This window comes from Peromyscus maniculatus, chromosome X, assembly GCF_049852395.1.
Source record: "Peromyscus maniculatus bairdii isolate BWxNUB_F1_BW_parent chromosome X, HU_Pman_BW_mat_3.1, whole genome shotgun sequence".
Classification (NCBI taxonomy): Eukaryota; Metazoa; Chordata; class Mammalia; order Rodentia; family Cricetidae; genus Peromyscus; species Peromyscus maniculatus.
In genome coordinates this window covers 114,870,071-114,886,446 of record NC_134875.1, presented here as the reverse complement: position 1 = coordinate 114,886,446, position 16,376 = coordinate 114,870,071, and the positions used below count along the sequence as shown (strand labels likewise).

The following is a 16,376-nucleotide window of genomic DNA, read 5'->3' as shown; positions in this document are numbered from 1 at the left end:
TGTGATTTATTATCAGTGAATCTTTGAATTGTAATACTATTTAGTATACCTAGATACTTGGGGTTATGTAAACATTTCTTGGGCAAAAAGGTCATGAGTGGCAAAAGTTGAAGAAGCCCTGCTCTAAGAACACAGGGTTCTGCCTAAGCACTTTGCACTTCTAAACAAGAAGTAGGAACTGTTCAGGTGGGACAGATGTGCTTTGAGATATTATCAACCAGTAACTTCCGTGGCTTCTGACATGGAACAGCTCCTTTGGAAAGGTCAGCTCTCCCTGTTGATTTTAGTATTGGCTTCACACATTTAGCCAAGGTTGGAATCTGATCCTAATCTTACTTTTTCTTAAAAAAAAATCCTTTGGGCAAATTCTTAGAGTAGCACCATGCAAACCGTTTGCCATTTTCTTATCTTTCTTTTAGAAATTTGTCTTATATGTAAAGAACAGCTTCCTGGGACTGAAATAAAATGTACTATAGTTTTGAGAATTTTGAGAAAATGCCAAAGATGGGAGTTTCACACTAAAAGAAGCAGCTCTAGTTCTTATATGCACTGCATGACTACAGAGACAGAATCACTCCTTTTGTCTTTTCTGTTAGAGTCAGTACACATAGTGCTTTGTTGTTAAGAATATAGAACATGGGGTACGGGTGGGGCTGGAGAGATGGCTTAGGGGATAAGAGTACTTGCTGCTACTGCAAAAGACCTGGGTTTGATTCTCAGAACTTACATGGTGGCTCACAACCATCTAGAATCCCTATTCCAGGGGCACTAAGCATGCACATGATATGCGTATGTGCATGCAGATGAAACATTCATATACATAAAATAAAAATAAATAGATCTCAAAAATAACATCAGAAAATTGGTTGACTGGCTTTCTGTGTATGCCATACTACTCTTAGGACTCTTGTGTATTAACTCATTAATTCTTATAAACATTTTGTCAGTATTTCCTGAAGGAGACACCCTTGCTGTTTTGGGTAAGTTTTTTCCTTTTTTTTGTGTAAGTAGTTTTGTGCAGTGTAAGACTTGGTTATTTCTTCTTGTGTACCAATATGTTGAAGTGTTTGTTATACTGAAAGTCTAAAAATATTCTTCTATCAGGAGTTGGAGAAATACTGTCTGTGGGCCAAATTCATCTGCCATTTATTTTTCCATAGTTATGTGTGAGTCAAGAGTGGGTCTTACATCTTAAAATGGTTCTTTTTGTTTGTTTGTTTTTCGAGACAGGGTTTCTCTGTGTAGCTTTGCACCTTTCCTGGAACTCGCTTTGGAGACCAGGCTGGCCTCGAACTCACAGAGATCCGCCTGCCTCTGCCTCCTGAGTGCTGGGATTAAAGGCGTGTGCCACCACTGCCCAGCAAAATGGTTCTTTTTAAAAATAGTTTTAAAATATTTTTAAAATACTTTATTTTTATTTTATGTGCATGGTGTTTTGCCCACACGTATATGTCTGTGTGAGGATGCCGGATCCCCTGAACTGGAGTTACAGACATTATGAGCTGCCATGTTGGGGCTGGGAATTGAACCTGGGTCCTCAGGAAGAGCAGTCAGTAATCTTAATTTTGGAGCCATCTCTCCTGCATCTTAAAATTGTTCTTAAATTTTGTAAGCCAAGTAATTTGTGGCATGTGGCAATGAGATGAACTCTGGATTTCAGCCTTTATTTGCGAAGTGTTATGGGAACATAACCACACTCATCTGTTTCCATATAGCTCACGGCTGCTTTTGTTTGATTGTGGTGCAGTTGAGTAACTGGGGCAGAGGCCAGAAAGCTAGCAGGGCCCGAAGTGCTTTCGGGAAAAGTTTGCTGCTCCAACTTGGTAATCTCCATCTAGAATGGGAGGTTGTACTGAAGAGTTAAAACAGATGATGCGCATTTCATAAGTACATACATTCTCATTTGGTCCATTATCCCCTTTCGTCCACTAAACTTTAGTTCTGTGTACTATGGTCTATCTCAAATATGCTTGGTTTCACTTTTCTTTCTGTACCCATATTAGCTTTTAATCATAAATCTTCGCTACCCTCCCCAGTGAGGCTGAGAGTAGTGCACTTTATCATCTCGCTAGTTAATATGCTTCTTTTGTTAGAACAGTGATTGTAATCTCTCCACCTCTTTTTATTTCTAACCATATTGCTTTCTGCTTTTGGGCTTTCAACCAGCATATAAACACTGACAGTTTAGTAATCTGAATTAAGCCACCTGAACCGAGGTGAATTTTTAATTTAACAAATCACACACATGATTAAGATGACATACTTCCCACTCATCAGATTGAACTTAATTTGCTTGACATAATCAAATTTGGAATATCTATGCGATTTCAAATATTTTTCTCATTTTTCCATTGAAAAATAACAATGCTATTTTGAGTTGTAACCCCTATCCCACAAAACTTGCACATTTAAAGTATACAAGTCAATGGTTTTACTATAGTCATAGAGTTGTACAGCTGTAACCACTGTTTAATTCTAGTATAATTCCATCACTCCCAAAAGAATTCCCAGAGTCCTTAGTGATGACCTCCAATCCTACTGTCCTAGACAGCCACAGAGGCTATTTAAGTGTCTATGTATTTGCCTATTCTAGACATCTCATAGAAAGGAAATCATGAAGTTAAGCAAAATGGTGAAGTCTTGATCTCAGCACATGGGAGACTGAGGCAGGAGCATCACTACAAGTTTGAGGTTAATCTGGGGTACATAGTGATTTCAAGTCCTTCTGGGGATGTAGAGCAAAAGTCTGCTTTTAAGAAAAACAAACAAAAAGAAATGCAGTCACATAATATATAGTTACTTGACACTGACTGGCTCCATGTAGCCTGTTTTCAAGGTTCATCTGTGTTGTAGCATGTATTAGTATTTTGTATGACCCAGTCATATTTCTTTGTTATAGATATATTACATTTTATTTGTTGATTCGTCAAGTGATGGACATTTGTTAGTTTTACCTTTTGGTTGTTGTGAATAGTGCTGCTGTGAACATTTGTGTGTGTTTTTGTGTGGACATGTTGTTTTGAAATTATACATGGAGTAGAGTTATATCGCGTTCTAACTCTGTGGATACTCTTTTGAGGAACTCCCAGACTCTTTTGCAAGGCTGATGTAGTGTCTTAATTCTCACCACTCATGTGAAGCTTCTCATTTCTCCTTTTTCCACATCCTTGTTAATAGTTGTTATTGTCTGTTTTGAGTTTAGCTAGCCTACTGTGTGTGTAATGGTAGGTCATTGTGCTTAATGGTTTTGGAACAATGTACTTCTTTTGTATGTAGACCAGGCTAGCCTAGAACTTGCAGTGATATTCTTGCTTCTGCTTCTTGAGTGTTGGGATTATAAGCATGCACCACCATTCCGGACTCATACTGTAGGTAGTCCCTAGATGGCTTCCATTCCTCTTTCACTTAGTTGTTTTGAGACAGTTTCAAAGTGTAGCCCATACTAGTCTAGAAGTCACTATATACCTCAGGCTGTCCTTGAACTCACAGTAATATTCCTACCTCGGCCTCCTGGGTCCTGGGATTACAGGTGTATACCACCTTACCTAGCCTTGAGGGTCTCCTCATATACTTACTGGCTACTTGTATATGTTCACTTCTTTTGCTTTTTTTTTTTTTTCCGAGACAGGGTTTCTCTGTGTTGCTTTGCGCCTTTCCTGGAACTCACTTTGTAGCCCAGGCTGGCCTCAAACTTACAGAGATCTGCTTGCCTCTGCCTCCTGGCATTAAAGGCGTGCGCCACCACTGCCCAGCCATATGTTCACTTTTTTTGAGATAGTGTTTTATGTCTTCCAGGCTGGTCTCTAAAGCTAGCTGTAGTAGAAGATGGTCTCAAACTTGTGATCCTCCTGCTTCTACCTCCCAAGTGCTGGGATTTCAGGTGTGCACCACCACATCCAATTTATGTGGTTCTGAGGATGGAACTCAGGGCTTTGTGTGTTCTTGGAAAGCACTGACTGAGTTACATCCCCAGCCTTGTATGCATCTTCTTTAGACATATATGTATTCAGATTGCTTGTCTATTTGAACAATTGTGTTGCCTTTCTTTATTGCTTGATTTGTAAGGCTTGTAAAATATATTCAGATAAATGATTTGTAAAATTTTTCTCCCATTCTTTAGTTTGACCTTTTCTTTCTTTCTTTTTTTTTTTTTTTTTTTTTTTTTTTTTTTTTTTTTGGTTTTTTCGAGACAGGGTTTCTCTGTGTAGCTTTGCGCCTTTCCTGGAGCTCACTTGGTAGCCCAGGCTGGCCTCGAACTCACAGAGATCCGCCTGCCTCTGCCTCCCAAGTGCTGGGATTAAAGGCGTGCGCCACCACGCCCGGCGACCTTTTCTTTCTTTCTGGTGTCCTGTGAAATAAAGTTTTAAGTTTTGATGAGGATTTAAAATTGTTTCTTGTTGGGGTTGGGGATTTAGCTCAGTGGTAGAGTGCTTTCCTAGCAAACACAAGGCCCTGGGTTCGGTTCTCAGCTCTGGGAAAAAAAAAGAAAAATTGTTTGTTGTCCTTTGTGTTTTTGGTGTCTTTCTTAAAAACTTTCTTTCTTTCAGGCTGGAGAGATAGCTCAGTGGTTAAGAGCACTGACTGCTCTTCCAGAAGTCCTGAGTTCAATTTTTAGCAACCACATGGTGGCTCACAACCACCTGTAATGAGATCTGGTGCCCTCTTCTAGCCTGCAGGTATACATGCAGACAGAATACTGTATACGTAATAAATCTTAAAAAAGTTTAATAAAAACTGTCTCTCTTCCTTCCTTCCTTCCTTCCTTCCTTCCTTCCTTCCTTCCTTCCTTCCTTCCTTCCTTCCTTCCTTCCTTCCTCCCTCCCTCCCTCCCTCCCTCCCTCTCTCTCTCTTTCTTTATTTCTTTATTTCTTTTTTTTTTTTGATTTTCAGGACAGGGTTTCTCTGTGTAACAGTCCTAGCTGTCCTGGAACTCACTCCATAGACCAGACTGTCCTCTAACTCACAGAGATCGCTTGCCTCTGCCTCCCAAGTGCTGAGATTAAAGGCGTGTACCAGCATGCCTGGCTCTTAAAAGCTTTCTTAAAAAACTTAAACTCTTAAATGTACCAGGCATTCTTTTGGGCCACCAACCAGCTCTCAAATCATGACACAGAGACTTCTTATTAGTTATGAATGCTCAGCCTTAGCTTTTGCTTTAATCTGTTTCCCTTTATCTAAGTTTTGCCTTGGGGCTTTTCACCTTTTCTTTCTGTATGTCTTACTTTGTGTCTGCTGGCTGGCAGCTGCCTGGCTGGCCCTGGGAATCTCCCTCTCTTTCTCCCCTGTTCTCTTCGTTGTTCTTATTAAGCCTAGATTTCTCCTCCTATTTATTCTCTCTGCCCACAAGCCCTGTCTATCCCTCTCCTGCCTAGATATTGGCTGTTCAGCTTTTTGTTAGAACAATCAGGTGCCTTAGGCAGGCAAGGAGAAACAGCAACACATCTTTATATAATTAAACAAATGTAACATATCTTTACATTTTTAAGAAAGGCAGCAGAAACAAATGTAGCACACCTTCACATAGTTAAAGTAATATTCAGCAGCATAAACAAATGTAACACATCTTTGCCTAGTTAAAATAATATTCCACAACACTTAAAGAATTTAAATTATATTTATTTATTTGAGCGTTGGGAAGGGTACACATGCAGAGATCTGCTGTGGGATGGTTTTTCTGTATGCTGTGAACATATGTTGCTCCCATTGGTTAATAAATAAAGCTGCTTTGGCCTATAGTAAATCAGGATAAGAGCCAGGTGGGAAATCCAGAGAGACAGGGAGAAAAGAAGGGCAAAAGAAGGGTGGAGTCATGGGCAGATGCCATCCAGCTGCCCAAGGAACAAGATGCCAGCAGACCAGTAACGCCATAGCCACGTGGCAAAATATAGATTAATAGAAATGGGTTAATTTAAAGTGTCAGAGCTGGCTAGCAATTGAGCCTGAGCCATAGACTGAACCGTTTGTAATTAATAATAAGCCTCTGTGTGTTTGTTTGGGACCAAGTGCCTACGGGACACAGGAAAACTGCCGGCTATAGAGAACAGAGGACAATTTTCAGGAATTGGTTCTCTCTTTCTCTCATGTGGATCCTGGGGATCAAACTCAGATTTTTAGGCTTGGTGGCAAGCACCTTTACGCACTGACCCATCATCTCACTGGCCTTTGGTATTATGTTTAAGAAACCATTGCCTAATCTGTGGTCACAAAGATTTACATCTACTTTTTTTTTCTGTGTGTTTGTAGTTCATGTGTTGAAGTTTTTTTTTTTTTTTTTAATTTGGGGTAAATTTTTATTAGAAGTTTGCACTGTTTCAGAAATGTTAAAAAGCTCCTTTTCACTGACTTCTGGGAATAGCTGACAATTGGAGCTCTTTCCACAAGTGGAGGAAATGAGGTTTCTATGGGAATCCTAAGCTACCACTAACGAGGGTGAAGTTGAGATCTGGCCAGCAGGTCAGAGGAGCTGCCGGTGAGCAGTGGACTGCAGCATCTTGGGCTGAGGTGGGGTCCAGTTCTGTGCAGGCGATGACTCCAGAGACCACTCTCTACCTTCTGCCAAGGTAGCCACCTTATCCCTAAAGGGTGCTGTGGCTCTGCTGCAAGGACCAGTTAGGCTCATAGTCCTCTTGTGCCTCCAGGAATTCTTGGAACTTAGCATTCCCACCAACCTTCATCTTCTCAAGCTCGATGTCCTTCCATTTGTCCATTGTAACAGAGCATACAAAGCTGAGGTGCACCCCAAGCCCACGGTGTCTCCCAGAGCATTCCAGGCAGATCCAGATGCCATAAGTCACTCTGACCCATTGAGGATTGAATGTACCACACTCAAAGCAAACATTGTTCTCATCCTGTGCTCTTGACTTCTTTAAGTACTTTTCTGGTTCTTGAGCTGGCCATGGTATTCAAAGGCCAAGAAGGAAAATGATCAACAAGCTGAGGCTAGGCTTCCTGGCACCTCTGGACAGAATCTTCTTTCGAAGTGAAGAGTGCCCTTTCCCGGCTAACTGGGCTGTGCAGAACCGGTCTGTGCCTGAGATCGCCGAGTAACCACATTGATCCGGGTAACTGATAGGCTGCTGCCCTCAGGGGGTCGGGTCCGGCCGAGTTGCCAAGCTGGACTAGGTGCTCAGATTCCCCAGTTTTTTTTTTTTTAAGATTTATTTATTGTATTATTATTGTGTACAGTGTTCTGTCTGCATGTATGTCTTCAAACCAGTAGAGGGCATCAGATCTCATTACAGATGGTTGTGAGCCACCATGTGGTTGCTGGGGATTGAACTCAGGACCTCTGGAAGAATAGCCAGTGCTCTTACCCTCTGAGCCATCTCTCCAGCCCAAAGTTTTTTTTTTTAAATCCATTTTGAGTTAAATTGTCTATATATTCTGTGAAGTAATGGTTCAGATTTATTCTTTTGTACATAGGCCTGTAATTGTCTTAGCACCATTTGTTGACTTTGTTATTCTGAATCTCATGTATCCCAGGCTGGCCTTGAACTTGCTTTGTAGCTAAGGATGACCTTAAACTTCTGATCCTCTAGCTGCCACCTCCCCAATGCTGGGACTTGAGAATGTACCATCACCCCTTGTTCTATCACATTCTTTTGGAACCCTGTCTACAGTCAGTTGTAAATGCAAGTGTATATATTTGACTGTGAGTTCTATCTCATTGAGATATATTTCAGCCATCATTTGAGTACTATAATGTCGTGATTTGTTTCATTTATTTATTTTTGAGATAGCGTTTCAGTATACAGTCCCAGCCCACCTGCAACTCACTGTTTAGAACAGGCTAGCCTTGAACTCATAGAGATCCACTTAATGAGGTGGATGTCACAGAGGACAGAACTGCCACATCTGGAAATTGCCCATTGTGCATCCAAAAGGTGGGCAGATGTCTGATTATAAATGTGAATTTAGAGTTGCAGGAAACCTTGAACACTTAGTTTTGCTTATTTCCCTTTTAGTGTTTGGGTGATAAATGCTGGGATTAAAGGTGTGTGTGTGTGTGTGTGTGTGTGTGTGCGCGCGCACACACACACACACTAACATGCATGTCCTGTTTTATCTATTCAAAATTTTTTCAAAAAAGGTTTTGGAGGCTTTGAGGATTGATCCCAGGGCCTTGCACAAACTAGGCAAATGCTCTGCCTCTGATTTAATATCTCCAGCCTGGTTCATCTTTGAATCTTGTTAGCTCATTTCCCTCCTTTTGTTGAAAATAGATTTTTTTTATCATACAGTATATCCTGATTATAACTTCCCTTCCTTCTCCTCCCAGGTCCTCCCCACCTTCCCTCCCCTCCTGATCCACTTCCTTTCTCCCTCTCATTAGAAAAGATAATAAAATATAACAAAATAAAATATAATAAGATAAAACAAAGTGGATCTCTGTTCTTGTGCCTTCTCTTAGGCTCTGTTCCTTCTGTTAGTTTGTCTTGTTAGTTTGTTTTTGAGACAGGATCATAGAATGTAGCCCAAGGCTGGCCTCAGACTTGGGCAGCCCTCTTACTTCTGCCTTATAAGTGCTGGATTTACAGGCATTTGCCACCAGACCTGATAGTTTCACCTATTTTGAATGCAGCCTGCCTCTCTACAATTAGGATGTTTCATCATTTATGGTATTTTAATTGGCATTGAAGCTTTCAGACTGGCTGTTAGTGGCTTGAGAAAAGATAGGAGCCAAGGGTCTGGGTGTATGGGGAGTGGGGATTGAATCATCCCCCAGCAGTCATCAAGGTCCAAAGCAGATGTCAAAACAGGCTAGCTTTACGTAACTGTGGAGCTGAATACTGACAGGTCTAGGTGCTGGTTATGGATGCTGTTAAGAAGTGCTGTGTCACCCACTGAATGAGGTGGCTGGCAGGAGGACGGCACTGCCAAGTGTGGATATTGATCGCTCCGCATCCAAAAGGTGGACAGATGCCTGGTTCTAAACACGAAGCATTGCTAGGAAACCTTCAACACTTAGTTTGCCTTATTTGCTTTTCAATGTTTGAGTGAAAAGGGAAAATCTAAGCCTAAAGTGGCTCCTTTAGTAAGAGTAAGAGATTTGCTAAGTGGTAGTGGGGCTGTGTTCCCAGAATGCTACCTAAAATACTGATGTCTTAGGTTCATCCTTCTGCCTCCAACTTTAACTACCCCTCAGAGAGGTCTGGATACTCCCTCCACTGTGTTGTATGAATTAACCTTCTTCCTGTCACCGTTATATGTTAGTTTCCCAGCCATATAATTTGCTATCTGTTTCCTTCTCTTATGCTTCTAGGTTTAAGCTTTTTTTTTTTTTTTTTTTTTTTTTTTTTTTTTTTTTTTTTTTTTTAAGAAAGAGCCCTGTATTACTATTTCTAGTGGAGTTCTGAGTGAGGGTAGAGATGAACGTTCATGTATTCACTTAGTCACTTAAGAGATGAGTTTAAAGAAAATGACCTATAGAAACTTGCAGTTTAATCCACACTTTACCTCCTTGGTGTTAGTTCTATATATAAACATAGCACCATTATCAAGAACGAAAGAATTGAGGGGCAGGAGAGATAGCTCAGCTGTTAAGAGTGCTTACTTCTCTTGTAGAATCCCACCACGTCTATCGGTTGGCTCACAACCACCGATGATTCTAGTTTCCGGGGATCCAATGTCCTCTGGTGCACAGAAGCTCACACAGGCACACATAGACACACACAAGTACATAAAAATGAATCGTTAAAAAAGAGGAGCAGATTGGACTTGTCTTAGTTACTGTTTTACTGCCGTGACCAAGCCATGACCAAGGCAATTTACAGAGGAAAACATTTAGTTGTTTACAATTTGAGAGGGTGAATCCATGATCATCATGGCAGGGAGCATGGCGGCAGGCAGGCAGGCAGGCAGGCCTGTCACTAGAGCAGTGGCTGAGAGTTGACATGTTGAGACAACGACCCAGGAGGCAGACAGAAAGCTAAGGGAATGGTGTGGGGCTTTTTTGTTTTGTTTTGTTTTTCAGGACAGGGTTTCTCTGTGTAGCTTTGCGCCTTTCCTGGATCTCGCTCTGTAGACCAGGATGGCCTCAAACTCACAGAGATCCACCTGGCTCTGCCTCCCGAGTGATGGGATTAAAGACGTGCACCACTACCACCCAGCTTGGGCTTTTTTTTTTTTTATTATTAAGAGATTTATTTATTTGTTTTATATACCAATCACAGATCCTCCTCTTTCCTCCTCCCACCCCACCAGCCTTCCCCTACCTACCCACCCCCATTCCCTCCTACAAGAAGGTAAGGGTAGTAGGGTCAGAATCCATCCCTGGTGCATGAGCTGGCTTTTTGGAGCCCACTAGCTATGGTGGGACACCTCGCACAGCCTTGAGGCAGGGGGAGGGGCTTTGACCTGTCCCTACTGAACGGACCAGGCTCTGGTGTGGGCTTTTAAAACCTTAAAGCTAACCCCCAGTGGCACACTTCCTCCAGTAAGGCCACACCTCCTAATCCTTGGTGAACAATCCCACCAAATGCAGACTAATCATTCAAATATATGAGTCTGTGGGTCCATTCTCATTCCAACTACAGCAGAGCTCAAGGCAAGGTAGTGCATGCTTGGAATCTCAGTACTCAAGAAACAAGGACAGGTAGATCACTTTAAGTTTGAGGCCATCCTGCATGGTGAAACCCTGATACCTTATCTCAAACAAACAAACAAAGCAAAACCGGAAGAAAAAATAATAGTTAGGGTGGCATTGGTTCATTACTACATAACTGCATTTGAATTTCATCAGTTTGTCTTTCTTCCTTCTTTTTTTTTCTATCTTTCTAAACAGGATCTCTCTATACAGCCCTTTCCTGTCCTGGAACCCACAGTGTAGACCAGGCAGAGCTCTTCCTGTCTCTTCTTCCCATGTGCTGGGACTAAAGGCATGTGCCACCACACCTGACTTCATCAAGTTTTTCTACTGGTGGTCTATTTCTGATGCAGGATCCTGTCTGGAATCCCTTATTGCATTTAGTTTTAATTTGTATTTAGTCTTGCCGAGTCTGTACCAGTTTAATTTTGTATTTCATGATATTTTTAAAAAATATGGGCCATTTATTTTTTAGAATGTCTCTCAATTTGAGTTTGTCTGTTTTTTTTTTTTTAACATAGTCTGACTCATGTAGCCCAGGCTGGCCTCAAGCCCACTATGTAGTTGAGGATGACATTGAATTCTTGATCTTCCTACCTCCACCCCCTGAATGCTGGACTTATAGCTACAAGCCACCATATCTGGCTTTGATTTTTTTTGTGGTTCAAATAAAATTGTGCATTTTGGGGCAAGAATGGTAAAAAATGATGATGCATATTTTTTAGCATTTTATTGGGGATATGATTTTGGTAGGTCTTATTACTAGACATATACCTTGATTCCTTGTTTAGATTGGAATCTACAGTTTCTTTACTGTCAATTGCTACTTCTCCCTTTAGAGTTAAAGTAGATCTGGAGAGATGCTTTGAGACAATGCACATATTCTATTTCTCCTTGAAACTTGCTCATTCGGTTTAGGATTCATTTGTGGTTCACTTTGTGGAGTATTTATGATAAATATTTGACTAAGATAAATAGAGCCATGCTCTACTAAAAATGAAGATCAATTATGACTCTGGCCACTGTGTTCCCTAACTTTCAGGGATCAATACAGACACTTTTTTTTTCTTCTCAGTATGAGCATTTCTGGTTATATAAGTGGTGTCTGCCATGTAGTGACTAAAAGCTCCAGGCTAACATTTTTCTTTGAAGTAATTTCAAGCTTGTAGGAAATAGCAATAACACCAAGATGTCTTATATGCCCTTTGACCTAGGTTTACTTAACATTTGTCACAACGGCCCTGTTTCTCCCCAGCCCCTTCTCTTGTCTGTCTCTGTCCTTCCCTGCCCTCCTCTCTGCTTTTTTGAGACAGAGTTTCTCTGTGTAGCTTTGGTGCCTGTCCTGGAACTTGCTCTGTAGACCAGGCTGGCCTCGAACTCACAGAGATCTGCCTGACTCTGCCTCCTGAGTGCTGGGATTAAAGGCATGTACCACCATGTCTGGCCATCTCCTCTCTTATTTTATATACTTGTATTTATATAACTGTTTCTCTCTACAAATGCATTTGAAATTAAGTTGCATATATCATAGTTTCTTGTACCTTAATATATAAACCTAACAATATGTTCACCTGTCCAATTGTAGTATATACATGAGGTAGTTTGAGAGTTGCAAACCCAGACTTTTTCAAGAAATATGTTCATAAACTAGATTATAGCATTTATATGCAGCTCTTTTTTCTTTAGCTCTATACTATCTAGTGAAGATAAGATTTTTCACAGTTTTCCACTGAAGCTTTAAGTTTGGAACCTATATATGTATATTGTTATTCAAATATAGGAAATTTGGCCTGGTGGTAGAGTACTTGTCCAGTATGCATGAGACCCTAGGTTCAACCCTTAGTACTGCAAAACAACAACAAAAGAGGAATCTGTATTTCAAATTCATTAGTTATTCCTAAAACATTCTTTGTTGGAGTAGTTATTCTCTGTTGTAGGCTGTAGCCAAGATGGCATATTGAATTTATTTGTCATAGCTCTTTCATTTCCTTTGATCTGGAATAGTTCCCATAAGCCTTTCTCTGCTCTGTTCTTTTCTTCTGTTCTGAGACAGAGTCTCAATACAGAGTCCTGGCTGATCTGGAACTTGCTTTATAGACTCTACTGGCCTCTAACTTGTGGCAATTGTCTTGCTTTTGCTTCCCAAGTACTGGGACTCTGGGCATGTGCCATCATGCTTAGATTTTTTTTTTGATCACATCGACATTTTGAAGACATATCATGACATTATTTTATAGAATGTGCCAAGTTTTTTTTTTTCCCTAAATTACCGGGTAAGTGATGTACCACAAGGTGTCTTATTGCCTCTTATTGATAATTGTAATTTTGATCAATTGGTCAAAGTATTATTTAGATCTGTAGTATTTTTAGATATGATATACTGGAATGAACAATACCATGGAGCCCTTTACATTAATGTTTTAGACTGATAATTTATGACCAAAAAGTTTTCAAAACTGCTCAGATCTAAAGCTAGGACTGGTGGTACTGGCCTGTCATCCCAGATACTTTGGTGGAGACAAGTGGATTACAAATTCAGAGCTGGACTGGGCTACAGAGTGAATTCAAACACAGCCTAGGAAATTTATGGAGCTACTATTTCAAAAATTTAAATAAACATAAAGTGAGGGCTAGGGATAAAGCTGTGCAGTGCCTGTGCATGAACATGGCTCTAGATTTGCTTTCTAGTATGTCAAACAGATGACAGACAGACAGATTGAATATACCTAACATGAATTCTTATTTTGCACTATAGAAATGTGAATGTACAATTTAGCCAACTGACTCTCCTTCCTTCCCCCTCTTTATTTACTTTATTTTCATTTTTTCCTTTGTGGTCTTTTTGTCCTTCTTTCTTTGAATCTTTTTATTTTGTTTTGTTTTGTTTGCATTTTTGAGACAGGGTCTCACCATGTGACTCTGGCTGGCCTGCAACTTGCTATATAGATCAGTCTGGCCTTGAACTCACAGAGATCTACCTGTCTGCCTCCTGAGTGCTGGGTTTTCTCTGAATCTTTCTTTCTCCCTCACTTTCTCTCTCTTCCTTCCCTATCTTCCATTCTACCTTTCTTTCTTCTTTTCATAGTTTCATGTAGTCCAGGTTGACCATGAACTTGCTATACAGCTGTGGCCTTAGACTTGCTATACAGCAAGCACCTTCCCATGTGTTATGATTAAGGAATATGCCATCACACCTGGCTCTATTTTATTTCTTTATGCAGGCATTTGTCTTCATAAAGACTTTTTTTTAAAAAATTTCCAGATCTTTTTTCTCATATCTTAACTGAATGTTTTAAATAAGTCTTTTTATTATACTAAAATATATATTGAATTGCCATTTTAATCACTTTAAGCCTATAGTTCAATATTAAACATACTAAAAGTGTTACACAATCATCACTAGCATCTATTAGCACCTGGATATTCTTTTTTTATATTTTTTTTTGATGTATTTTTTTCTCTTTTTTCATTTTTTTTAAAAATTAAATTTATTCATTTATTTTACAGCCTGACCACAGTTTCTCCTCTCTCCTCTCTTCCTATTCCCTTCCCCACCTCCCCTCTGCCCCCACAATCCACTCCTCCTCTGTTCCTGTTCAGAAAGGGGCAGGCCTCCCGTGGGTGTCAGCAAAGCATGGCATATCAAGTTGAGGTAGGACTAAGTTCCTCCCCTCATATTAAGGCTTGGTAAGGCAACCTAGTACGAGGAATAGGTTCCCCAAAGCCTGCCAAAGCATCAGGGACAGGCCCCCCTCCCACTGCTAGGAGTCCCACAAGTAGACCAAATTATACAACTGTCACACATATGTAGAGGGCCTAGATTAGTCCCATGCAGGCTCCCCAGCTGTTGGTTCAGAGTCTGTGAGCTCCTATGAGCTCAGATTAGTTGTTTCTGTGGGTTCCCTTGTGATGACCTTGAACCCTCTGGCTCCTCCAATCCTTTTTCCCTCTCTTCAACAGGATTCCCAGAGTTCGGCCCAGTCCTTGGCTGTGAATCCCTGCATCTGTTTCCATCAATAGCTGGATGAAGGATCTCTGATGGCAATTAGGGTAGTCACCAATCTGATTACAGGAGATGGCCAATTCAGGCTACCTATTCACTATTGCTAGGAGTCTTGGCTGGGGATTCTTGTAAATTCGTGGGACTTTCTCTTGCATCAGGTTTCTACCTGACCCTGAAATGCCCTCCCATCAAGACATCTCTTTCATTACTCTCCCTGTTGTTGAATATTAACTTAAGATATGTTACATTTGTTTATGCTGTGAGATATTTAATGATGCAAAGATGTGTTGCATTCTTTTATGTTGCATTTGTTTAACTCTGTAAAGCTGTGTTACTGTGCCTGCCTAAAATACCTGATTAGTCTAATAAAGAGCTGAATGGCCAATAGCTAGGCAGGAACAAGAAATAGGTAGAGCTGTAGACAAAGAGAAAATTAGGGAAGAGAGTGAGGAGTGAGAAAAGGAGAAGAGGAGGAGGATGCCAGAGGCCAGCCACCCAGCCATCCTGCGATGGAGTAAGAAGGAAAGAAAGATATATAGAATAAAGAAAGGTGGGCTGGAGAGATGGCTCAGAGGTTAAGAGCACTGGCTGTTCTTCCAGAGGTTCTAAGTTCAATTCCCAGCAACCACATGGTGACTCACAACCATCAATAATGAGATCTGGTGCCCTCTTCTGGCATACAGGCATATTGCATACATAATAAATGAATCTTTAAAAAAAGAATAAAGAATTTGTTTATGCATTCTTCAGTTGAAGGGCATCTAGGTTGTTTCCAGGTTTTGACTATTACAAACAATGCTGATATGAACATAGCTGAGCAAGTGCCCTTGTGGTATGATTGAGCATTCATTGGGTATATGCCCAAGAGTGGTATAGCTGGATCTTGGGGGAGATTGATCTCCAATTTTCTAAGAAAGAGCCATAATGATTTCCAAAGTGGTTGTACAAGCTTGCATTCCTACCAGCAGTGGAGGAGAGTTCCTCTAGCTCCACATCCTCTCCAGCATAAGTTGTCTTCAGTGTTTTTTATCTTAGCCATTCTGACAGGCATAAGGTGGTATCTCAGAGTTGTTTTGATTTGCATTTCCCTGATGATTAGGGATGTTGAGCAATTCCTTAAATGTCTTTCAGCCATTTGTTTCCTCTGTTGAGAATTCACATATACACAATGGAATACTACTCAGCAGAGAAAAACAATGACATCATGAGGTTCGCAGGCAAATGGATGGATCTAGAAAAAATCATCCTGAGTGAGGTAACCCAGACTCAGAAAGACAAATATGGTATGTACTCACTCATAGGAGGATACTAGAGGTGGAACAAGTATGACTGGACTGCTACTCACATCACCAGGGAGGCTATCTGGAAAACAGGACCTCAGGAAAGACACGGGATCACCCAATGATGGAGAAATTGCTGAGATCTACATGAACAACCTGGACATGAGTGGGAGTAAAGAAGGGCGAGGGTTGAGGGAAAGAGAGCCTGTAGGAGAGGGAGATCCCAGCTGGATCAAGAACAGAGAGGGAGAACAAGGAATAGGAGACCATGGTAAATGAAGACCACATGAGAAAAGGAAGAAACAAAGTGCTTGAGAGGCCCATAGAAATCCACAAAGATATCCCCTCAATAGACTGCTGGCAATGGTCGAGAGACAGCTGGAACTGACCTACTCTGGTGATGGGATGGCCAAACACACTAATAGTCGTGCCAGAAACCCCATCCAACGACTGAGGGATCTGGATGCAGAGATCCACGGCTAGGCCCCAGGTCGAGCTCCGGGAGTCT

At 41.0% G+C, this 16,376-nt stretch overlaps 1 protein-coding gene and 1 pseudogene across 11 annotated transcripts in view; both read left to right on the top strand.

Moving 5' to 3' along the window:
* Reps2 (RALBP1 associated Eps domain containing 2) overlaps window positions 1–16,376 on the top strand; it is a 251,310-nt gene that overhangs the window by 38,410 nt on the left and 196,524 nt on the right. The gene's annotated exons all lie outside the window — the stretch shown is intronic.
* The window catches only part of LOC102911149 (ubiquitin-ribosomal protein eS31 fusion protein pseudogene), a 44,431-nt pseudogene continuing 34,976 nt past the window's right edge, over window positions 6,922–16,376 (top strand).